Raw genomic sequence first — 25,105 nt, forward strand, 5'->3', positions numbered from 1 at the left:
CGAGGAATGCCGATCAATAATTTCATCTGACGATTATTCTCCTCTATACCCTTTTCGTCATTTGTACATGAATGAACAGGCGCATAATTTTTTAACTTTTTACTAGTTTGTTAACTTTCTGTAAATTCAAACTTGGAATATGAATAGTATTCTTGATTTTTTTTTTCAGATCACCTCAACTTGCATGGTCTTTTCAACATGCATTTTTTATATAAAAACATATTTTTTGATACTATAGTATGTGTTATAACATATCCGATTTAAGAAAAAAAAATTAAATTATCTAATTTAAAGTTATCTTAAACTCAATTAAATTCCAGATTAGAACAAAACCAAAGTTCGAAAAATTTTGAACTAAAAGAATCCATCTGTGAAAAAAATTATGTTTCGATTATAGTCGTTTCAACATCTTTATGTCTTTCGCAACTTATACCAACGATGCAGTTGGCGGACAGTTATTGAAAAGCTTATCCGATACAACTGTGGTCGGAGTTTATTCTTGGGATCTAATGAGAAAAGTAGGTCTAACTCAGGTGAGGTTTGGATAACGAATGAACAAAGAATGTTTTATTGAATCATGGCTAACTATGCTTTATATAATTCAATGATTACTATCTAATATTCCCCCTTTATCTTGAATTACTGGATTCCGAGAGTCTTCCTTTCTTCATCCATCTTCAAAGTTGGTATCGCCTTAGTAAGAACGTCAGCAACTTGCTTGTTTGTGGTCATCATGGTCACATGGTCTAGTTTGATGATGTTCTGCTCCACCTTTTCTCGCACAAAATGATGACGGATATCTATGTGCTTGCTCCAAGGTGAATATCCGATTTCCTTGTTCACCAGGTGTATAGCACTAAGGTTGTCACAAAGAATTTGAACTGGTTCAGATATTCCGTGCAACTCCTTCCGTAGTCCACGCCACCACAATGCTTCTTGGGTTGCCGCCATGTACTCAGCTTCCATTGTAGATAGAGCAACTGTAGCCTGCTTTCGACAGCTCCACGAAATTGCGCCACCTGCATGCTTGAAAACATAACCGGTGACTGATCGACGACTATCTGGGTCATTCCCCTAATCCGCGTCGCTGTATCCAATGAAATCTTCATCGGATTCCTCTGAGTAAGTTAGCTTCATCGACCTCGTACCTTTCAGGTACCGAAGAATTCGCTTCGCTGCTATCCAATGTGCCTTTCCTGGATTCTGACTGAACTGGCTGACCACGTAGACAGCAAAGCTGATATGAGATCTTGTAGACTGCGCCAAGTATTGCAGGCTTCCCACTAGTTCTCGGAACGGCACACTTTCCATCTACTTCCTTCCCTCTTCGGTGCTCGGACACATCGCCTTGGTCGGCTTTTGGTTCAGATCTGCAGGAGTAGCAACAGCATTGCAATCAGCTATGTTGAATTGCTGTAGCAAATTGTTGATGTAGCTCTCCTGGTCAATCATCACTCGGCCTCGCTCTCTGGTCACCCGCATTCCTAGAACTTTGCTGGCCAAACCGAGGTCCTTCATTTTGAACTTCGCCATAAGTTCTTTCTTAAGGTTGGCCGCCCACAGCTGATTATTTGAAAACACCAGCATGTCGTCTACGTACACAGCCACAATGAGAACCATGTTGCCTTCAATCTTGAAGTATACGCACGAATCATACGCAGATCGCTTCAAACCGATTCGCTCAAGCTCTGCATTCAGCTTCTGATTCCACACTCTACTGGCTTGTTTGAATCCATAGAGTGCTTTCCGCAACCGACAAACTTTCTTGGGTGACGCTGAATCGACAAATTCTTCCGGCTGATCCATATAGATTTCCTCTTCTCCCAGATCTCCCTGCAGGAATGCCGTCACTGCATCCAGTTGGTGAATCTTGAGGTTCAGTTTGACAGCCAACGACATCAAGTACCGGATGGTGGCGTATCGGACGACAGGTGAGAACGTTTCATTGTAGTCGACGCCTTTGACCTGAGAAAAGCCCTCGACGCTTTCCAGAAAACTTTTTCTCGGCAGTCACCAACAATGCCTTTGTCGGTGAACGATTGACAACGTACGACGCAACTGCAAAAGCTTCCGCCCAGAAACTAGTGCCCAGGCTTGCATCAAAAAGCAGAGTTTTCGCCCTCTCGACCAACGTTCGGCTCATCCGTTCAGCTAATCCGTTCTGCTCCGGACTGTAGGAAGCAGACGTCTCGTGTTGAATTCCTTCCTGCCGCAAGAAATTTGTAAAACTTCGGTTAACATATTCCTTGCCGTTGTCTGTTCGAATTCGCTTGATCCGTTTTCCTATTCGGTTCTCCGCAAAAGCCTTGTAGTTCTGGAACGCTTCAAGTACTTCCGTTTTGGCCTTCAGAAAGTACACCACGGTTTTCCGGCTTGCATCGTCAATGAAGGTCAGAAAATAGCGCCTGCCTCCCATCGACGTTTGCTCCATAGGACCACACAGGTCGCAATGGACAAGTTCCAGTACATTTTCTTCACGGTGCCCTATCGCCTTGAAACGTTGACGGCTATGCTTGGCCTCGATGCACGAAATGCACTTCTCAGGATACTTCAGGTCCAAGCCTGTGGCTATGCCTTTCAGTCGTTTCATGCATCCAGTAGACAGATGCGCCAATCGTCGATGCCACAACTCGTATCTATTTTCTTGGACCAAATTCACAACGGGCTTCTTCTTTTCAGATAACTTGTAGAGACCATCTACTTTACGACCAACAGCAATTACTTCATTTTCAGGATTGAACTCCTTCAAGAAAACAACCCGGAAACCTTTCTGGCACACCTTACTAACGGATATTAGATTTATCGCTAGTTCAGGCGCGCACATCACGTCGCTCATGGTTAAGTCGCAGGTCGCTCCACCGCAATCAGCTTCCAGTTTCGTTGATCCTTTCGCCACAACGGCCACCTTCGCATTGTTAGCCACGTTGATGTTCGATGTAACTTCTTGTGGATTCTCCAGCACAGCTTTGTTTCGACACAAGTGAGTGGTTACGCCAGAATCGAAGAACCAATCACTGTCACCTCGCTCAGAAGACCGCACAGCATTGACAGCGAAGAAAGCTGCATTTCCTTTCTGGTTGTTCCACTTCTCTTTCTTCCTTTCGCATGGCTCTTTCTTGCACTCCGACGCAAAATGTCCCAACTTTTTGCAACGGAAACATTTTACGTTTGACTTGTCTATCTGTTTCTTGGCGCATTCTGCTTGCTTAAAAATGCACTCTCGTTTGCCGATGATTTGGAACCGCTTATCATCTTGACCTCCTGCATGATCTTCGCCTTGACCTTGTCAGCCGTCAGAGCCACACCAGACGACTCAAGACCCAGGATCATTGGATCATACCTTTTTGGCAAACCTTTGAGCAGCAAACTACACAACCAGGTATCGTCAATTTGGAATCCAACTTCCGCCAACTGGTCACACGTGAGTAAAATCTCGTTGACTACTCCTGGGGGGACTGGCAAATCACATCTGCGTGTCTATCTGCTCCTACCAGTCGAATGCCCGTCAGTTTCCGTAACAGGCCGATCTTCCTTGTTGAGCCGCTGTCCACAAACGTGTTTCGCAACGTGTCCCACGCTTCTCTGGCAGATTTAGCATTCTGCACCAAGCCGTATATGCTCCGATCGATGTTTAAGCATATGGTCGCCAGAGCCTGTTCGGAGATTTCCTCGTTCACTTCCTGATCCTCTTCATTTCGTTCCTTCACGGCACACCAGGTCCGCTCCTTGATGAGCACCACCTTGGTGGAAAACGCCCACGAATTGTAATTTTCGGATCCTCGAAGAACCTCTCTCGCCTGAACCGAAACAACACCTCCTGGTAATCTAGGTGCATCGATTCTGCCAGCTTGCACTCCAACTCTTCTACCATCGCCACCATTTGGATTGGACATCTTCAAGAACTTCTTCAAAAATTTTCACGCTTGAAAAATTTTCTTTCACCAAACCAAACGACTTTGTCGTTACTAAGCGACCGTGCCTGGGCCCATAACCCAATGAGAAAAGTAGGTCTAACTCAGGTGAGGTTTGGGTAACGAATGAACAAAGAATGTTTTATTGAATCATGGCTAACTATGCTTCATATAATTGAATGATTACTATCTAACAGGATCGAATTCACGGACATCGACTCAGGAGGCAACTGACTTGCTAACTGAGCTATATCACAAACCCTACATAAAATAGTCGATTATTAATTAATGCAAAAAAAATAAAACAAGTTGTTAAAAAACTACCAAAATTGCATTAAAATATTCAAAAAACATACAAAATCTTACCAAACAATGTTGGCCACACTGTCCCTGAGCCGTACGATCATGACCATTTGGCACCTTTCTTCATCGCACAGATGTCTTGAAAGTTCTTTTTTTTCTCGTACAGCAGCACCTCGTCTGGTCACTCATTCAGCATGCTGTTGAGATTGAAGTTATTTGAACTTATATATACACACACATAAACTTTCACCTCAGCAATCTCATGTGTACTACTTTCCGCCCCCTTGATCCTGTCATCGTCCACAACGTCGTCGGCAAGAGAACGATCCCAACCGAAAACGGAAGTTGATCACGGTTAGACTACCCATCCACCTCCCTCGGCAACCACCTTCCGGAGTGAATCGGAAAGCAGCAGGGAGGTGATGTCAGGAAACACACTTCTTCCACTTGGGAATCCCACTTTTCTCGTTCTTTGCTAGTTCTCTCTGTTCCATTTGGCTCGCTCATTCCTCACGAGCTCGCTCGAAGCAAGAGGACGACGACGACGACGACGGCTGCCGGGAAAAGCCACACGAGCAAACACCTGTCCAAGTTGTGAAAACTGATATTTAATTAAATTCAGCATTGAGCCGGGGTAAACAGCAGCAGGCAAGCAGAAGCAGAAGACGGAATATGTATAAGATAAAAATGAACGATGAATGAGCTTAATGAAATTTCTTTCCCTCCACTTTGTCGATGCAAATAACTTTGTCGAATGTTTTTTGGTTTATTGGAAAATTTCGGTGGTCGGATATCGATAATGCTTCTTTCACTTGGCCGGGAAAGTAGTGTGTGGAGAACGCTGGTTGGTTATTTGGATGAAATCTGAGAGTTCTGTGCTTCGGGTGCAGGATGGCGATTTTCCATGTGGCGGCTGGTATTTAAGGAGATTGAAGACAAAGAAAAACAATTTATATTATAATCAATTCAGACGTCTTATATGGTGATCAACTAGAATCTTATTGATCTAAAACAGATTATTAAATAGTTTGTAATTATAAACAAAAACAACCAACACTTCGAATCATCAAAAATTTCAACATAAATAAGAAAATCGAATTCGAAAACATTTTTCAAACATCAGGATGCAAAAACACAGAATCGGTACACCTTCCGTGGGTGCATTCCTTCATTCCCACACAAACGACATTAGCCCGACATTCGCAAATGTAACCAACCAAATGCCAGAGTTATACTCGGCAGCAAAAAAAATCCAATTAAAAGTATTGTACCAGACTTGGTTAATTAGCTTTTATACCCCAAACCATAATTTAATTCATTAAAGGAAATTTTGTGATACTTATTTCCTCCCTTCCCTTCTTTCCCACTTCAAGCCAGCCTGGTGGAAGCAGCAAAAGCGAAATACAAACCCATCACAATGATTACCATCCATCGTCGACGTTGAGTTTTTTTTTTTCCTTTCCTCTGTTTTTGGGGTTCCGGAATGCGGGTAAGGGGGGATGAACGACGATGGCTGCTCGAGACTTTGTTTGACAAACTTGGTTTCCAGAAGAAAGGGAAAACCCTGAAATTATCTCCGTTTTCCCTCGACGGTATGATGGCAGAATCTGCTGAAGTGACTGAAGAAGTTGCTGAGGTGGGTCGAGGTGGGCTGCTGGCTAACTGCTCTCTTACTTGAATTGTGGCGAGCTTTCCGCTCAACACAGTGCAACAACTGTATTGGCTTTGGTTCTTAACGATGCTGCAAGTGAATTAGCTATGACAATGATTTAAATGCGTGAAAATCTTTACGAAATTACTTCTTCTTCATCGGGCGTATGCTTTGATAATATATTGATAATTATAAAAATTCTACCTTTTTTATCAGATTTCAAAATATAAAGCTATAAATCACGATTTTATAATTTTGAAATTTTGCAGCATTTAACAAGAAGTTTTTTGTAAACGTGGATTATGAAGAATGGAAATAATAAAAGCAGCAGCAAGGACCTACAATCTTTTGGAACTGCACCAACCTCTCTTCGAGATGATGTCCTGACTTATAGTTTCCAAAGAATCAAAGTCTTTCAATTCGTTGCGTTAGAACTTAGATTATGGATTCTCTTAATTTGAAAAACCAGCTCCCACAAAATGTTGAAAGTAGGGAAGCGTATGCTGATCGCCTAAAGTGACTCACGATTACTTAACTCTTAGATGCAGAGATCTCTACGATCCACCCATAAACGTGGGGATGTTTTAGAATAAGGTTACCAGATTATTTTCAGCACGTACCCGGGCCGAACAAATCCAGGCTATTTTATCTAAAAACCTGCAAAATTCGGGTATTTGAGCTAAAAATTATCGAACGGATCGGGCAAAAAATATCCGGCAAATTCAGTCAAAATCCAGGAAAAATCTTAAAACATTTTTTTCATCAAAATTTATCAGCAGCTTTTTTAGGCTTCCAAAAAAATCCATCCATGATTATTTTTATAAAACCTGTTCAAAAAATTTCGTTTTGGAAAAAAAATTACAATACATTTCTATTATGTGTTGTGAGCCTACTTGGTTCAATAATTCTACTGAATCAAAGCAATCGAAAGATTCCCTTTAATTCAACCACGGTATAAGAATAGTTCAGATCCCGGTATTTGGATAGCAACTTACTATCTTCTTCAGTGAGCGTTTTCGAAAACTGTGGAGAACAGAAAAGAAACACAAAAAACCTTGGACCATTCTCATGAAGAATTATTGGCCCGCAACCTAAAGACTAAATAGTTTTCAGTCTCCAGGTAATAAGGTTGCCAAGTCATCAGACCTTATAGTCACTATAACTTAATTTAGTTAGACCTTGAAATCGCCGGGCATCAAGCTCGTCAGGCCTTGAGGTTGTTAAGCCTAAGGTCATCAAGGCAGGAAATCGTTAGCACTTGACGTTCGTCAGGCCATGAGATCACTAGGCTATGAGTCCATCAATCCATGAGTACGTCAGGTCATGAGATCGTAAGGCCGTCACGCCTTGAGATCTTATGGTTTGTTCGTAAGGGTCCACAATGTACATATTTTTTCCGTTTTATTTTATTTACTACAGCGCCTCTTGTTGTCGCACAGAGAAATTAATGACAGGGTTTTGATCTGGAAGGTTTGTTTACCTTGTGGTGAAATTTTTTTCAGCATTAGTACACGCGTTTAATAGTTATCCAAGATGGAGATGATGAGATATTATTGTGCAACACTACGTTGAAAACCCAACATAATCACGAGGAATGATTATGGGAGGTATTCAACGAAAAGTTCGAGAATTCATCAAATAGCAGATAAATAATTTTGAGCTATAAAAGGTATCCAAAATGAAATTGCCGCACTGTGAAATTGCTCTAACTTTTTAACCGTTGTTTAGAACTTAATGAAAATTTTGGTGGATTTAGTTCATAGTGCATTGTTTACATCCTGGAAGTTGTACCCTGTGATCAAAATTTGCGGAGATGGAGACGAAAGAACAGCTCGTGCGTGATGAAATCTTGCGCATTCATCACGAGATCAAGGAACTCTCGCATCTTTCCATCGCTAAAACGTTGGGAATCGCGAGTCCCACGGTGTCTCGAGTGATTAAGCGGTTCGAGGAACGATTGACCACCGAGTGGAAGCCCAGAAGTGAAGGAAAAAGTATTCCGTACAACACAAAAAATCACAACCCCGTGTTTGGGGGCTTCAACCGAAAGGCCAAAACTAAGGCTGGGCTTCGAACGTTCAAAGTACAAAAGGCTACAAATCGAGACAAGAAGCAGAACAAGTCCGCCAAAACCCGTGCCAGGAAGTTGTACCTCAACATGCTGACGAAAATTGAATGCTGCATCATGAAACATATGTGAAGGCCGACTTCAAACAGATCCCCGGCAACCTGTTTTTCACGGCCAAGGATAAGTTCAGCGTTCCGGAGCATGTCCGTACTCGGAAAATGTCCAAATTTGCGAATAAATTCCTGGTTTCGCAAGCCATCTGCACGTGCAAGAAGCAGAGTGCACCTTTCGTGACCCAGGACACGATAAACGGCCAGGTGTTCATGAAAGAGTGCCTCTAGAAGGGGCTGCTTCCTCTCCTGAAGGCCCACAATGTCCCAACAATCTTCTGGCCAGATTTGGACTAAAGCCACTACTCCAAGGACGTACTGAAGTGGTATGCGGACAATAAGGTCAATTTCGTGCCGAAAATCTTGAACCCTCCCAACACTCCGGAGCTCCGCCCCATCGAGAAGTACTGGGCGATTATGAAGCAGCACCTTCTTAAACGACCTAAGGTAGTGAAGACAGTCGAGGAACTGAAGAAAGTCTGGGTTTACATGCAAAAAACGGTTGTTTCACAGGTTGTGCAGAATCTTCTGGCGGGCTTTTGCGTATGGACTGTAAATAAAATACGAGTAAAATGGTAAAATGAAGTTTAATAGCTATTTTTCAATCCCTGAAAATTTGATGGCAATCGGATGAAAACTCGAGTTTTGCGAATCAATTTTGTGTGTGACAATTTCTTCGTGGGCACCCTTTATTCCTCCAATTCACTCGGTTCATGGCAACCGGTCTCCAACTTCTCGGGAATCCCGCAAACGCCAGATCACACTCCACTTGGTCTAACCACCTTGCTCGTTGCGCCCCTGCTCGTCTCGTTCCTTCCGGATTCGTAGCTAACACCTGTTTTGCAGGACAGTCTGGCATTCTCGCAACATGTCCTGCCCAGCGTATCCGTTCAGCTTTCGCCACATTCTGGATACTGGGTTCGCCCTGGAGTCACGCGAAATCGTGGTGCAAACTTCGCCTCCACATTTCGTTCTCCTGCACGCCGCTAGAGATGGTTCTTAACACTCGTCGCTCGAAAAATCCGAGTATACGCTGGTTATCCTCGAGCAATATCCATGTTTCGTGACCGTAGATGACAACCGAACGGCATGTACAGGTTACACTTCGCGCGAGAGCTAAGTCTTCCCGACTGCAGATGTTTATGGAGTCCATAGTAGGCACGACTTCCGCTGATCATTCGCCGCCGGACCTCATGGCTGGTATCATCGTCTGCGGTCACCAGTGAGTCGAGATAGGCAAAGTCTTTGAATATCTCCAGCTCGTCACCGTCGATCGTGACCTTGTTATTACTGGACAAGCGGACTCGGTCAATCTCGGATCCGCAGGCCAGCATATACTTCGCCTTGAACGTATTAATCATCAACCCAATCCTCCCTGTTTCGCGTTTCAGTTTGCGGAAGATCTTCTCCACCGCCGCAGATAATGTGCCAACTATGTCATTGTTGTCGGCAAAGCTGATAAGTTGACTGGATCTATTGAAAATCGTGCCCAGCATTTCACATTTCCGTCGAATAAAACCTTCTAGCGCCACGTTGAACATCATGCAGGATAGACCATCGCCTTGTCGAAGCCCCCTGCGCAATTCGAATGAACTTGACACTTCACCCGAAATCCACACCCAGCACATATTTTTACCAATTTATTACGTTATTTCTTCAAGGAGAAATCGGAAGTAGTAAGCGGACAAATACGCTTCAGATTGTCAGGTTGGTCAGTTGGTTATGCTTGAGTTCTGTTAAGCCTTGATATCGTCAGACCTTGAAATCACCTTGTGTTGATGTCATCAAAGCTTAAAGTCACTAGGGTTTGAGGTCTTCAGGACATAACGTCGTCAGGCCTGAAGTTCGCTAGGCGTCGTGAGGTCGTAAGGTCGTTGTGCATCTATGGTGTCACACCTAGACGTCGTTAGGGAGGCCGAAAAGGCTGGAAGTCGGTAGGCAACGATGTCGTCAGTCCCTGGCTCTGAGGTTGTCAGGCCTAGATAACGTCAGGCCTTGATGTCGTAGGGCATTGAGGTCAGAAAGTCTTAAAGTCTTTCTGTAGTCAGGCCTCTAGGTCATCAGTCCTAGAGGTCGCAAAGTCTTAAAGTCGCTAAGCCTAAGGGTGCCAAGCCTCAATGAATGATCTTTTTGTGGAAGTTGGTCGTAGTTTCAGCGATCTGTGCAGAAATTTACGATGGAAGCTTATAATGAACCAACAAACAAGAAAATTTTCTATTACGAGTAAATCGGCTTGGAACAAGCTACCAGCCTTGTGATTCACAAGCTTCTAAATCGAGTCTTGTAAGAAGCGCTTCTACACGTACTCTGACCCTCACAATACCTCACTCAATCGTGCAAATCGCCCAAATTTATCGAGTTCACTAAATTAATTGCTTTGTCATGTGGGTGTGTTTCAATTTTAAATTTGATTCTACTGTAGCTATTTTTGGGTTGATCAAGACCATTCATGCTGATACAAAAATCCTTTACGAGACGTTGGAATCGGACACAGTTCTTTGATCGTGAGATGTTCTTGTAAATTCGAAACAAGCATATGGTCAGATGATTCTCGACGAAGACGGCTAAGATTCGGCTAAGCTAATTCGAAGTACTTTTACCGGCTATGAAATAAGTTCTACTCCGTGGGTATTCCCAATCCACGAGATCCTTTTTTTCCTCAACGATATCCGTTGAGAAGGAAAGGACGGCACTATTTGGACATGTTTATGGAGTTATCTTAAGCTACAGGTCCAGTTTCTTCTACGTAGTTTAACTCGTGGGATATCTCTCTACTTTAACGTTCCCCGACCACGGTGAAACCATTCTACTTTGGTTCGCAGTAATAATGTTTAGAGAACTTTTTTCCATCTTATTATCATCTTAATATCATCTTGCGACAATCTTACTAAGATCTTCAGGAAGGGCACTAACCTGCAAATTGAACGTTTGCACATTGATCCGAATTCCTATAGTTGCCTCTTCAGCTAATCTAAGTTCATGTGACCAATGGGTCGACTAGCATATACTCATCCTTATCCTTGTCTGGGGCTTCAGACATGTTCAATGTTAAGTTTATATGTATTTATTTTAAATATCATCTTAACAGGTCCTTGCTGAGATCTGGGATCTGGGTTATCACAATATAGGCAAGATCCAACTTATATTTTCTCAGTTCATATTTTTCAAATAAATCAAGGTCGTTCTAACAATATTTTTGTGTTCCTAATTATTCATACACTAATAGAAAAAATCAAATCTCATTTCACGCTTTATAGAGTTGAAGAACTCAAAACAGAGAAATACTGGTAAAAGCACCTGGCAAAAGATAATCATGGCCGCAAGATTTTAATCAACACATTAGCTTAGTTGCTCCTGATTGATAGCGTGATACCGGAAGGTCAACCGAAATATAGGTCAACTTCGCTCGTTTGGATAATCAAGAGATTGGCTTGCCTTCCACCCTCGGTCGTCGTCGTCGTCGTCATCGTTGTCGCCATCGTCTCCTCACTTAGTTGCGATATTCGCACGTAAATTTTCCAATCCATTCAAAGGAAACCACCTCCATCTACCTAGGACTTCTTCCCACATGTGAATTCGGTATCGAAAATAGCAAACCGAAAACCAACCGAAGCACCAGTTAGATTGAGAGAGACAAGAGAAGATGAGAGCATGGAGCCGCAGCAGGAGGAGAAGACAAGCGGATGGACAAGACAAGCGAATTGAATTGAAAATTAGAAGACGAAGTTAATTAAATTAATTAGCAATTTGCGTCATTTGTGTGGAAGATCATTATTGATATGTGTGTGCGGTCGGTTCGTTTACAAGCAAAGACAAGCGGCTGAGTCCTTTCGACAGCGACGCGCGCGACGTTGCAATGCGATGACAACAGCGAGCGACAAACGACGACAAGTTGTGGGTGGGTGACCGGGTGTGTGTGAGTGTGGATATTAGGTGGCGCTTTGCCGGTGTGATGAGACGCGGAAAATGGGAAAATGAGAACTGTTAGTCGGTTTGAGTTTGGGTTTGGGTTGGGACGACATCCGAACCTCCTAGCAGCGCGCCCTCGCGTGAATAGATAGGATGCGGTACGGAAGTATGGTATTGTGCCAATCGTAGCAGATGGGGGTGGGTGGGTCGTATTTTGGAGTGTCCCGATCAGGACGAACGACGACGACGACGACGACGAGGGTGTGTTGTTGGCCTCGAACAAAAAGGGTGGATTTTAATTAACGAGATGAATGTTGGAATTGTAGACGTGGAGCTGACTTCTCCAGAGGATCCCCTGGAGCGGACTCGACTCGCTGCCCTGGCCTGGCCTGGCCTAGAATGGAACGACGCCGACAAGGCAAGGCAGCGCGCTTATTCGCGAGCCCAGGTATACTTTCAGTAATTATAGCGCATCCGTTGGGGCATCCCAATTATTCCATGGTCGTTAGCGAAAGTTTTACGACGTCAAATGGATCTCCCGCCTGACCGGGACTTCCGTTCGCCCGCTGCCCACTAGCCGTGTCACAATAATCCAGATTGATATCGCACGATAGTGAGCTGCTAACTTTTTAATTAGCAACTTTTCAAATTAAATTTCATTACGAAGAAACATAAGCCTCAATTACCACTGCACAATGTAATAATTAATCCTAAACTTGCACACTAAATATTCCCCCCACTTTGCCATGGGGAGTCGGAGTCCACCTGACAGTTTTCCCCATAAAACATTTTCTCGACCTGGGAAAGGCTTTTCCCACAGCCATCAGCAGCACAAGCACACATCCGTACACTCGCAACTTACTCCAATTAGAAACACAAAGTTGTTTGCCAGTTTTTATTATTGCTGGTTGTGTTTGTCTGGTGAAATGTGTCCGCTTCGTAGATAAAGAAGGAACTGTTGCGAATATTTTCATACTAAATTACTGGATTCTAGAAATGAACTACAGTCAAACCTGGAAAAGCGAGAACTGGTTAGGCGAGAAAACTTTTTAAGTGATAGAAATCGCCCATGCTTTTTAAGGCCCAAAACCTCTATGAGTAAGAGTGTAAAACTTCTATAAGCGAGAATTTTCTCCTGGTTAGACTAAGGAAATTAAAAAAATAGCTTATCCGAACACATTTCTTTGTAAAACCATGACATGGTGGTACGAAGAGAAATTGAAAATCAGTCAAAAACGATAAGAAGGTTAATAAGTTTGAATAGATATGTTTAATCAGATGTTCAGTAAATATTGAATGTGTTTTTGTTAATTTTTATTTATAAAATTAGCATATATGTGTTTCAATCCCTCTATAGAGATCCTGGATGAGTGTAAAACCTTTTTAAGCGCAAAAAAGTTGGGTCTCCTGGACTCTCGCTTATCCAGATTCGACTGTATCATTGTCAACTTAAGCCTATTTTAAATCCTTCTTTTGTAACTCGGAGATTAATCATCACGAAGTAGATTCCTGGATTTATACGGGCTTACCCTCAGGTTGCCATATTGTATGGTTTTATCCGGGTTTTCCCGAATATTTAATAACAAATTTGGGAACAGTCAAATTTCATTGAAGAATGCCCGGATTTTACTCGGATTTATTCAAACAATTCAAATCACACAAAAAAAACAAATTGTTCTGTAATTTTTTTTATATTTATGCCTCCAAAACGATTTTTTTTGAGAAATTTTTATAAAAAATAATCATAAAAAGCTTTTTGGAAGCCTAAAATATATTTTAAAATCTGTCGATAAGTTATGATGAAAAATTTTTTTTTAACTAAAAAAAGCTCTGGCAACCTTATATTACCCGGATGATAAAATGTTTTGTTCACATCGCTTTAAAAAATTAAATTCTCCATTTCTATCTAACTATCGCTAAAGAACATTTCGTTACTAACATTAAATGTTGTAGAATAACTTTACTGACGACTGCAAAACGTTTTGACATGACCTTTAGTAAATATCTGAGACTCCTTTTGGTTCTGCATTATTCTAGAATTCTGTCAGAATTCCAGAATTTTACAAAACGGAGAAATATATACCAATAGAAAACTTGTGCTGCTTTTTCTCAGAAGTCGAAACTACTCGCGATTTGATTTTTTGAGAAAGTCAATTGTTGATCTGAAACCTGTATTCAAAATCTATTTTCTGTTCTAAAGTTTTGCTAAAAATGCGTGTATTTTCAAAACCCTGAATCTCAAAAAATTAGAGCTGATAGAAAACGCTTATAACATATTTGTCCTATATCAGAAATAATCGCCTCTTACATTATCTGCACCTCGTAAAAATGTCATTTTTTATTGTGTTATAAATAACAAAAAAAACTATCAACAATAACAAAATTTTTACATACTTTCTCAACGAAAACTTGAATAAATCTAAAATAAAAAAATGAGAAAACTTCCATTTGTTTCTTGTGCTTGTATTTCGAGAAAACTGACAAAGAGTGAGAGGATTGACAAAAGAAGATATCCATGTTTGTAACGAACTCAAATATGAAAAAAAATAACAAAGTAATAATGAAGCCCATTTCCTGTCCTTTTCTATGAAAACCTGCTCACAGCTTGTCATTTGATCAGCTACTTTGTAATAAACAACCATAAGCTATATTGATCATTATAAAAAGTAAAGTTCTAACATGATATTATCGTTTTGATTGCATTTATGCAAATAAACAGTTTATTGTGATGTTTGAAATTGTTTACAAATTAACAAAGGCTTCTAGAATCTACAGAGTTGAGAATTTATGCAATTCAGTGCTGAAAAGTAATCGTTTCGACACTCAAATTAGTATGCATGTATGTTGGTTATACACCCTGGGTGCACGGATTCACCGCACCCATGGTGTATAACCAACTTCGTAAGAACTGTAATGGAGTGAATGTATTTGTGTTGATGTAGATATATTTTTGTTTATTTATAGTCAGTTATAGAAGGAAACACATCTTACCTGTCGCAACTTAAGGGATTCGAACCCTTTTTGCCAATACCGGGAATTGAACCCAGTACACCTGACATATCAAAACCAGATTCGCGTCATCCTATCCACTTGATCACATCGGAGCTGCTCTTTTCGACACTCAAATTATGAAAAGGTGCTACTTTTCGACACGGTTAGTAATGCTCGCATATGTAAAGTCCATGACAAACCCTCTTCAAAAACATGAAATTTCACTGAGTGTGTTTGTCTTGTTAAAAAAAACTCTTTCAGCTATTTATTCTACAAATCCCACGAGCCACAATTATAAAAAAAAATATTTCAACAAATAACTGCATATAAATGACCATACCATACCAATGTCTTAAAACTTTTTGATCAAGTAAGTCGTGGGCTGTACTTTTGCAAGATAAAAGACGGTATAGAAAAGTAGCAATTTTCGATACTGTTTTCAGACTTTTGAGCATTGAATCGCTAATAGTTATAAATGCAACAAGTAGATTTTTTAGCACGAGTCGTACAGCTACGCAACGAAGCTAGCCGAATTGGATAATTACGCCAAGTAATAAAAATATCGATTTTTGCCACGAGTTGCATATAGAATAGGGTGTGTTGTTTTGCAACTTTTATCCGATTTCAAAAACGCTGTGGTCTGAAAAGTTTCCTTTTTGGCAAAAACGGACGACACAGTTTTTGCAGATTTTTTTAATGAGTTTTAGGTACATGGGTTTTGATTGGAAATTATGTATGGAAAAACGCAAAAATTTGTTCGGAGAATGTCACTTTTATTTTGTTTTTCTTGAATATTCGGCTTTCACGCAATGCAAATGAAATTCCAACGTATGGAGCTTACAACTTTGCCCAAGGCGACAAAGCGGTAGGCGTGATGAGAAAATAGTTGTAACGCCTTAAACAGAGCATTCATTGTTCCATGGAAAGAATCTAGCATAAGCTTGCCAGATTGCCCGGATATTTGATGCAAAATTTCGAGAAAGTCCGGTCCGGCCCGGTTGCCCGGATATCGTGAAAAAGTCCGGATATTGCCCGGATTTTTTTAAAATTTCACAGAGAAACCAAAAAAAAAATCAAAGTTTTTAAGTAAGTTTCAGCAAAATCCATTTCCATACCGTTAATTTTCAACGGTTGTTTCAAATAATTTCGCTGATTTACTTTTATAAACCTTTAAATATTTAAGTGATCCAAAAAGTTTTTGGAAGTCTGCAATTACATTAACAAAATATTAATTTCATTTTGTTTTTGCATTTTTTCTTTGCTTTTATGTATAGTAACACCTAAATTTTGCCCGGTTTTTGGATTTGAAAAATTGAAATCCATGCCCGGATTTTGCCAGGTTTTTTTTTGAAAAAAATGCCCGGAATTGCTAGGCCCGGATGGGAGTGGAAAAAATTCTGGCAACCTTAATCTAGCAACAGCGGACCGATGTTCGTCCAATTTTCAGAAATATTATTTTAACAAGAAAGCTATTGATTTTAGAGTCTTAAATTTTTCTGATGAAATGGTCTACATTAGACCTTCTATCATTGGCAAAAAAATCATTGGCAATTCAAAGGTTTTTGCAACTTACCCCTTTTTCTTAGTAGGGTGAAAATCGCATGTTTTGTAAATTAAAAAATAACTGGTGGAACCAATTATTTTTCTGACTACGTTAATTTGATGTCCCATTCACTTTAAAACTTTTGATGAACAAACGGTAGGATTATCTGTGGACATTAGGTTTTTAGAAGCCATTGAAGTTGAAAAGTGTTGCATGATGCCCCTGATGACGGTATGCAACGTATTTTATTCAGATATTTTTTTAATTTTTCCTTTCGATTCTGTTCTCGTTGAGAAGCTTCCTGTAACTTGATTTTTGGGTCACCAAGCATCAGTGTAAAGTTTGAGATGATTTTGTTGATACCTGAGTTGGCGCAACGCGTTTCAATTTTGTTTGGAAATTTATATGGTAGAAGAAATTTTTTCACATTAAATTATCCAGAAAATTTAAAGCTTGAAATGAAGTCGGTCTTTGTTTTTTTTTTGTTTTGACTATTCTTTAGCTTCATTTTTTGCTAACATTACAAGCGGCTAAGAACAGTTTGTCTTCTGCCTTCATTGCAATCGGACGTACTTTCACGCGCTCCAATACCAATCTTAAAGGCTATTGTTTTGATGAGTAAAAAGATTACAAGTGTTTTGTGCGCGGGATGAGTCCTTCTCCCGGGGTTCATCCGGATAGGACCATTCCGGAATGGATGGATCCTCAAGGGATACATGGAAGATTATACTACATGTTCCTTAAAGCGAGAAAAGGTTTTGTACTACCAAAAAATCCGTTCGTCATTGCAAGGTCGATCGAGCAGTACGCGGGACAAATAGATAGTGGGTACTTTGTGAAAAGTAAAGAATGGTACGTTTTGAAAATTCGCAGTAAGGATCAAGCCCGAAAAATCTTCACCATGACAACACTAATCGATGGCACGCAAATCGAATTAGGTCGCCATCCGGAATTAAACAGCCGAAAATTTGTGGTACGATGCCACGAGGTCGCAGGTATGTCTGAAGAAGAACTTCTAAAAGAGCTGTCGCCCCAAAAAATTATACATGTAAAAAGGATTATGAAAAAAACATCTTCTGAACTCGTTGAAACGCCAACACTAATACTAACAATAAATTCGACCGTGATTCCGGAATTTATTAATTTTGGATTCATACGTTTGAGGACACGTCTTTACTATCCCCAACCCCTAATATGTCGACATTGTTTAAAATATGGACATCCAAAAAATAAATGTTTGACAGAAAAGGCGTGCATAGTTTGCTCTGGTATCCACAGCAGCGAAACATGTACTGCCAAATCCAAGTTTTGCGCTAACTGCAAAGGAAACCATTCCCCGCTCGACAGAAATTGTCCCGTCTACACATAGGGGAAAAGTTCATATAACGCCCCATGTGGCTAATACGCGCCACCATTGTTTTGAAGAATCTGAAACATTTTAAGCCTGCAAAATATTACCAACTAGCTGATCCCGTACGAACTTCGTTTCGCTTTAAATCATTGGTACGTCAAAATGAGTTTAGAAAATGAATTCAAAACATTCTTTCGACAATTTTGGGGAAAAAATTCAACAGTGTTTAAAGTCGCTACTATTACTATTACTTGAAATTCAAATATAACTGTTGATTGGCTGTTTATTAAAATTCATGTGAGAGTGTTTTCTTCTCGATCGGTTGCAAAATCTAGACATTATGGCAGAAACATGTACTATTTGTTTGTGTGCACGACTCTTTTGCTTGACCTTCACACTTAAATTGGTATCAATTAACTGCCTCCAACAAAATTATTGCACAAAACACTGAACTTTTAATGAAACCCTCTTTTTCTGTCCCATGGCCCGAAATTCGATAATTGAAACCAATTTTACGTTCCTCAAAACTCCCTTGTGCCATTTTTTCTTTTCAAATTATATGTAAAATTACGTCAGGAACTTGAAAACAGTGATCAGTGAATATAGACGCCCCTTTCGCCGACCCTTGACACGGAACATGCTACCTGGAGTCAATTGCTCATAGTTTATAACCCTCTTCTGAACATTTTCATCTCAATCCGATGCATGATCACGACAATATCGCGAAAACAGTGAGCAACTAACATGGACGGCCTTTTTTTTGACCACGATTCAAAACTTGACACCTGAAATCGATTATCTTTTCTGTTAAACTCCCACATGCCAATTTTCATTACAATTCTATGCTCAATCAAGAGAATATAGTAAAAACATTGAACAGATAATAACCCCTTTTGCCGACCCCTGAGTCAAGATTTGAAACCTGAAAGCAAAAGAGCGTCCCTCAAAACCCCTATGCGGAAATTTTAATCTCAATCCAATGTAGAATAACGTTAAAATCGCAAAAACATTAAAGTTGGGTATGGACGACTCCTTCAGCCGACTTCTGATCTGCAATTCGAAACTTGAAATCGGTTGCTCGTCTTTCAAAACACTCATGTCCAATTTTCATCACAATCCAGTGTATAATAACACCAATATCGCAAAACATTAATCAGTGAATATGGACGACCCCTTTGACCGACGCCTGACCCGAAATTTGATAACTGTAATCGATTGCTCGTCTCTCAAAACACTCATGTGCAAATTTTCATCACAATCCAATGTAAAATAAAGCCAATATCGCAAAAACATTAATCAGTGGATATGGACGACCCCTTTTGCCGACCTCAAACCCTAAATTTGATAACTGTAATCGATTGCTCGTCTCTCAAAACACTCATGTGCAAATTTTCATCACAATCCGATGTATAATAACGCCAATATCGCAAAAACATTAATCAGTGAATATGGACGACCCCTTTGGCCGACCTCAAACCCTAAATTTGATAACTGTAATCGATTGCTCGTCTCTCAAAACACTCATGTGCAAATTTTCATCACAATCCAATGTAAAATAAAGCCAATATCGCAAAACCATTAATCAGTGAATATGGACGACCCCTTTTGCCGACCTCAAACCCTAAATTTGATAACTGTAATCGATTGCTCGTCTCTCAAAACACTCATGTGCAAATTTTCATCACAATCCAATGTAAAATAAAGCCAATATCGCAAAAACATTAATCAGTGAATATGGACGACCCCTTTTGCCGACCTCAAACCCTAAATTTGGTAACTGTAATCGATTGCTCGTCTCTCAAAACACTCATGTGCAAATTTTCATCACAATCCGATGTATAATAACGCCAATATCGCAAAAACATTAATCAGAGAATATGGACGACCCCTTTGGCCGACGCCTGACCCTAAATTTGATAAATCTAATCGATTGTTCGTCTCTCAAAACACTCATGTGCCAATTTTCATCACAATCCGATGTATAATAACGCCAATATCGCAAAAACATTAATCAGTGAATATGGACGACCCCTTTTGCCGACCCCTATCCCTAAATTTGACAACTGTAATCGATTGCTCGTCTCTCAAAACACTCATGTGCAAATTTTCATCACAATCCAATGTAAAATAAAGCCAATATCGCAAAAACATTAATCAGTTGATATGGACGACCCCTTTGGCCGACCCCTGACCCTAAATTTGATAACTGTAATCGATTGCTCGTCTCTCAAAACACTCATGTGCAAATTTTCATCACAATTCGACGGAAAATAACGTCAATAACGTGAAAACAATATTTGTCTTGTATGGACGACCCCCTTCAGAAGGGGTCGTCCAAAAATCTAAAAACATTTTTCATCATTCCTGGTCCTAATGAGCATCCATGCCAAATTTCAGATCTCTAGCTCTTAAGACGGCTGAGTCTATAGAGGACAAACAAACAAACAAACAAACAAACAAACATACAGATAATTGCTTTTTATATATATAGATTTGTTCTAAATGCTGTGATTGGTCGTGGCAAGTATGAATTTTTCCTTAAAATGCCCCTGTGTCGTGATAATTTCACAATTTTGGTTTTTCGTCATTTTGATCTTAATTTTAAAACACTTTCAATAAGGTGTCACCAAGCAGAGAAAAACGAATAAGACAATATTTTCTGACACATCGATAGAGGAGAATCTAAACTATGATTTTATGCTAAAAAATAATACTGAATTCGCAAAGGTATGTTTTTTATGGGTATGTTCTATCACGGCCTATGCGCTCGTTATAACGCGCCAACCGTAGTAGGCTGAAAATAGCATTAATTTTTTCAAAAAGGCCAATTTTCATTGAAAATGAACAAAAAGTCTAAAACCATATTTTGAGCGTTAATTCAGCCCAAAAAATCTACTTTTCATTTTTTCAAAATTTTGATTAGTCCATTTTGGTTTTTTTTTCAGTCAAAGTGTCTGTAAGTATTGGTGTGTTTTTGGCCTTCGGCTGCTTTCGGGTGTGTTCGGCTGCTAGGCGCATATTGAATACACAGCGGCGCGTATTTGCAACACAGTTTTGTTCTGTGGCTTTGAATATGGTTTTTGAAAATCAAGTTTTTGAAGCAACTATAGCAATTTGAGTAACAAAATATCATAGGCATTTGTAGAAAACACTTTTCTTCAACGATTGCACCCATTTTCAACACAATTTGTACGTGGAATACATAGAAAATCAGCGATTCGCTTAGGTGGCGCATAATAGGGCATGTTCCCCTACGAGACTGCGGTTCTGAAAGTGAAAACCGAACAGAATGTAACACTGGACGCCGCCCGTAAATTGGTAGAAACGCACCATCAGAGTATCACCAGCTATGCAGAAATTGTAAAGACCCACAACGAAGTATTCATGCAGCAGAAGAAGAAACAGCAACCGAAAAAGTACATCGCACCGACCGAACCAAAGCAACAGAAGGATCAACAACAGCAACAACAACAAATACAAAAACGAAATCATCACTCGACCGAAAGCATCACACCAGCTACAACAGTAAACTTGACCGTTTCACCGCCCCGCAAGAGACCAACCCCTCAAGCTTCGCCAATCGCCTCCGGTGACGAGGCTGAAGATGATCGACAACGAAACGATACACTTATCAATTCCGAGACTCGGAAATTGATCAAAGAAACAAATCGTGTTCTTTACCCAAACCCTTCCTCCTCATCCCAAAACCTACTCCAACCTCCCCTTAATTCTAAAATTAAATTTGACCCACGGCAAAATAATACTTGTAAAAAGTGAATTGCCTTAATAAATTTTAGTATTAATAAAAAAAAAAAAAAAACAAGCGGCTAAGAATTTTATAAAAAAGATTAGAAGGAAAATTTGTCAATGTTATTAGTTTTTTACATGAAAAAATAAATGCTCCGCTTGAGGCGATATAACTATTTTCTAGCTACTCCTAACGTTTTGCCGTCTTCGGCAAAGTTAAAGCCAGAAAATTTTCTAGTAAGTTCCATAAATTTGAATTTCATTAGCATTGCTCGAGAACAAAATATTAAAAAAAAAAAAACAAAAAAGTGTCATTCTCCGAAAAATGTTTTGCTTTTTCCATACAAAATTTCAAATCGAAACACTTGTACCTTAATCTCATTAAAAAAATCAGGCCTTTATGCAACAAAAGATAGTTTTGAAATTTTGATATTTTAGTGAGGTGTTTCAAAAAAATATTTAGAAGTGATTTGGAATAAATAGTTCACAAAAGAAACACGTCACGCAATCGGATAAATTTTCAATTAAGAATATCTGTTGGAAACAACACAAGACAAACTCTTCCTTTTGTATCGTTCTGAAATTTTTACTTTTTTTAAGAGCAAGTTCACTAGTGTTGGGAAAAAGTGGTAGAAATTTTGACATTTTGAAAATTTTACCATGCAAAAATGTTTTCAAGATCTTGGGGCGTTGTATTTTTTTACAACACTGCTTCTATTTCAGTCGTATGTGATAGAAATATTGCTATTTTTGCATCACAGCATGCGAAAATACAACACGTGTTGTAAAAAACTTGAAGGCCACGGATCTTGAAAATGTTTTTGCATGGCAAAATTTTCAAAATGTGCTGTAAGTGTCAAAATTTCTACCACTTTTTCCCAACACCAGTGAACTTGCTCTAAATGTATTAAGGTAGAAACATTAACTTTTCTTCCATTTAGAGCTTAAATCTGAAATGACTTTTGTCTTCTTTCAACAGCCAAGTTTACTGTTGTCAAATATACAATTTGGCTTGCCAAAGAATCAACTTGCTGTCAAATTTATCCCTGAAACAAATTTGAACCTATCTGGAGCATACCCCTTAAGATAAGCAAGGTAAAATTTCTGAGCCGGGATTTTCCGATCTCAAGATTTTCTCCTGACCATATCTGGTTTCCAACATGATTGTGCAAAATTTTTTCTCCTATCTCACGATCTATCTTGAATATTTTTTTCCAAAAAGTGTACCAATAGACTGAGTTTATTTTGGGGCATTCTCGAATTTCTCAAAGCTTCGTTTTGGTTCGAAACTCATCCATAATTTTTTGCATAATTTTTAAGTAACGTTTACACGAGTAAATTTGAACTTTTATGTTTGTATGGCAAAATTGAATATTTTGTACTGAATAATAAACATCATTTCTGTTTCATCTGTGGAACCGAGCCTACTTATGGTTTTTGTAACAATTTATAAATTCTCCAAGAGCAAGTTCACTGGTGTTGGGAAAAAGTGGTAGAAATGTTGACACTTACGGCACATTTTGAAAATTTTGTCATGTAAAAACATTTTCAAGATCTGTGGCTTTCAAGTTTTTTTACAACACGTGTTGTATTGTCGCATGCTGTGGTGCAAAAATAGCAATATTTCTATCACATACGGCTGAAATAGAAACAGTGTTGTAAAAAACTACAACGCCCCAAGATCTTGAAAACATTTTTGCATGGTAAAATTTTCAAAATGTCAAAATTTCTACCACTTTTTCCCAACACCAGTGAACTTGCTATAAAGGAAATTTTCCGCTGAACAATTTGTCCAAGACCGTAACTGGGTATCTAATTAGGCAAAAAAGTTTTTGGGTGTTGAATGGGGGCATTTCTTTTGACATTGAAAAACAATAAATTCAATTGACATCACTACTGGGTGCCTAGCGAGATACTTCATAAGTCATGACTTCTTTGCATACAATACGTTGCTAAGCTCCCAGCAGTGATGTCAATTGAATTTCAATGCCAATGCCGAAATCCATTGTTGAACAGCTAAGAACTTTTTTGCCAATTAGATAAGAATTTACAGTCTTCGACAAAGTTGTTCATCGGAAAATTTACTTTGGAAAATTTACAAATTGGCACACAAACCATAAGCAGACTTGTTTCCACAGAAAAAAAAAACAAAAATGATGTTGATTTTTCAGTACAAGATATTCAGTTTCCCTTACAGACCAAAAAGTTTACTCATGTAAACGTTACTTAAAAATTCTGCAAAAAATCATAGATGAGTTTTGAACTAAAACGAAGCTTTTTAGGCTCCAGGGATAGAGAAATCCGTCAAATCGACTCAGTCTAGTGTACCAATCCTAGCATAGCATAGCATAGCATACACAGCAAAAAAAGTGTTGCGAAATTACATCAAAAACGTGCACATAACTCGAGTCGCTAAATGTATTTAATATTACATTGTTTTGATGTACTAAGCAACTACACGTTTTAGATGTAAAAAAATACACGAAACATATGTAACGGAGTAGACAAGATCGAGCACAGAGATAAAATACATCTTGTGATGAAACTAACCGTTATCATTTTCAAAATTTGAATAAATTTCTGATATGTTAAAAAATCTAAAACTCAAATTAAGGACTCAAAATTTAAGCTCCTACTTATGTACATATGTATAAAAGGATCAGAATTTTTTTTCAGACTGAATTAAACCATTAAAAACTGAAGACATGAGTTTATTCCATGAATTATGACAAACTAAAAAACTAACTTATTCCATGAATTATGACAAACTGAAGAATGGAACCATCCAAATGGATTCAGTCACATCTGCTTCGCTGAACCTTTCAGTATCCTGTTGAAATGTTTGATCGTATCCTTCCTACTTTGAAAGAAACTGGGCATATCTGGGCATCCTACCTTCAGCCAGACATTCACACCCGAAATAAACACTGATTGGCACAGTTCCGTATTCGATTAATCTGTCCCTTTGATGGCCATTGGTCCTACAACTTCGCAACATCGTTGTCATCCATTTCTGTAAACAATGAATGAGAAAGTTAACAGGGAGAATACAAAATTGAACGCAGAACACTCACCATCGAATATAACTTTCTTTATTTTCTTTTCTCCGGAACTCTTTTGTATCTCTGATAAACGATGACCAAAATTCCTGAAAGAGCAAAATTATGTTAAGAAATTATCACCAATAGTTTTGCTTAGAGGTATTTTCAATATTGATATTACTTACCAACAGAACAAATCCTCCTGAACTCCACAATCCGTTTCAAACTTTCGGACACGAAAAAAAATTAAAATGTCAATTGGAATAAACATTGACTACTTGATGTAATAGTACATAGAAAGTTGGAATATTACACAACATGACGCGTTCGGATTGTGTACATCGTTTAGATGTAATATTTTAACCAAAATCAATAAAAATACATAGGTTGTCTCGCATCGTCATAAATTACATCGTCCAACGTTACAATTTTTTTTGCTGTGTAGGGTGACTACACACATCTTGCATTGGCTGATACACG

The 25,105-nt window shown here is 39.2% G+C and overlaps 1 protein-coding gene and 1 long non-coding RNA gene across 5 annotated transcripts in view; one reads left to right on the top strand and one right to left on the bottom strand.

Moving 5' to 3' along the window:
• LOC129748938 (LIM/homeobox protein Lhx9-like) overlaps positions 1-25,105 on the top strand; it is a 425,064-nt gene that overhangs the window by 272,986 nt on the left and 126,973 nt on the right. The gene's annotated exons all lie outside the window — the stretch shown is intronic.
• On the bottom strand, positions 23,953-25,055 carry LOC129748940 (uncharacterized). Its single transcript, XR_008737876.1, has 3 exons — positions 24,811-25,055; positions 24,659-24,732; positions 23,953-24,597 (listed from the first exon to the last, which is right to left on the bottom strand). It is a non-coding gene; the product is annotated as an uncharacterized LOC129748940 (long non-coding RNA).

This window comes from Uranotaenia lowii, chromosome 2 (genome assembly GCF_029784155.1).
Source record: "Uranotaenia lowii strain MFRU-FL chromosome 2, ASM2978415v1, whole genome shotgun sequence".
Lineage (NCBI taxonomy): Eukaryota > Metazoa > Arthropoda > Insecta > Diptera > Culicidae > Uranotaenia > Uranotaenia lowii.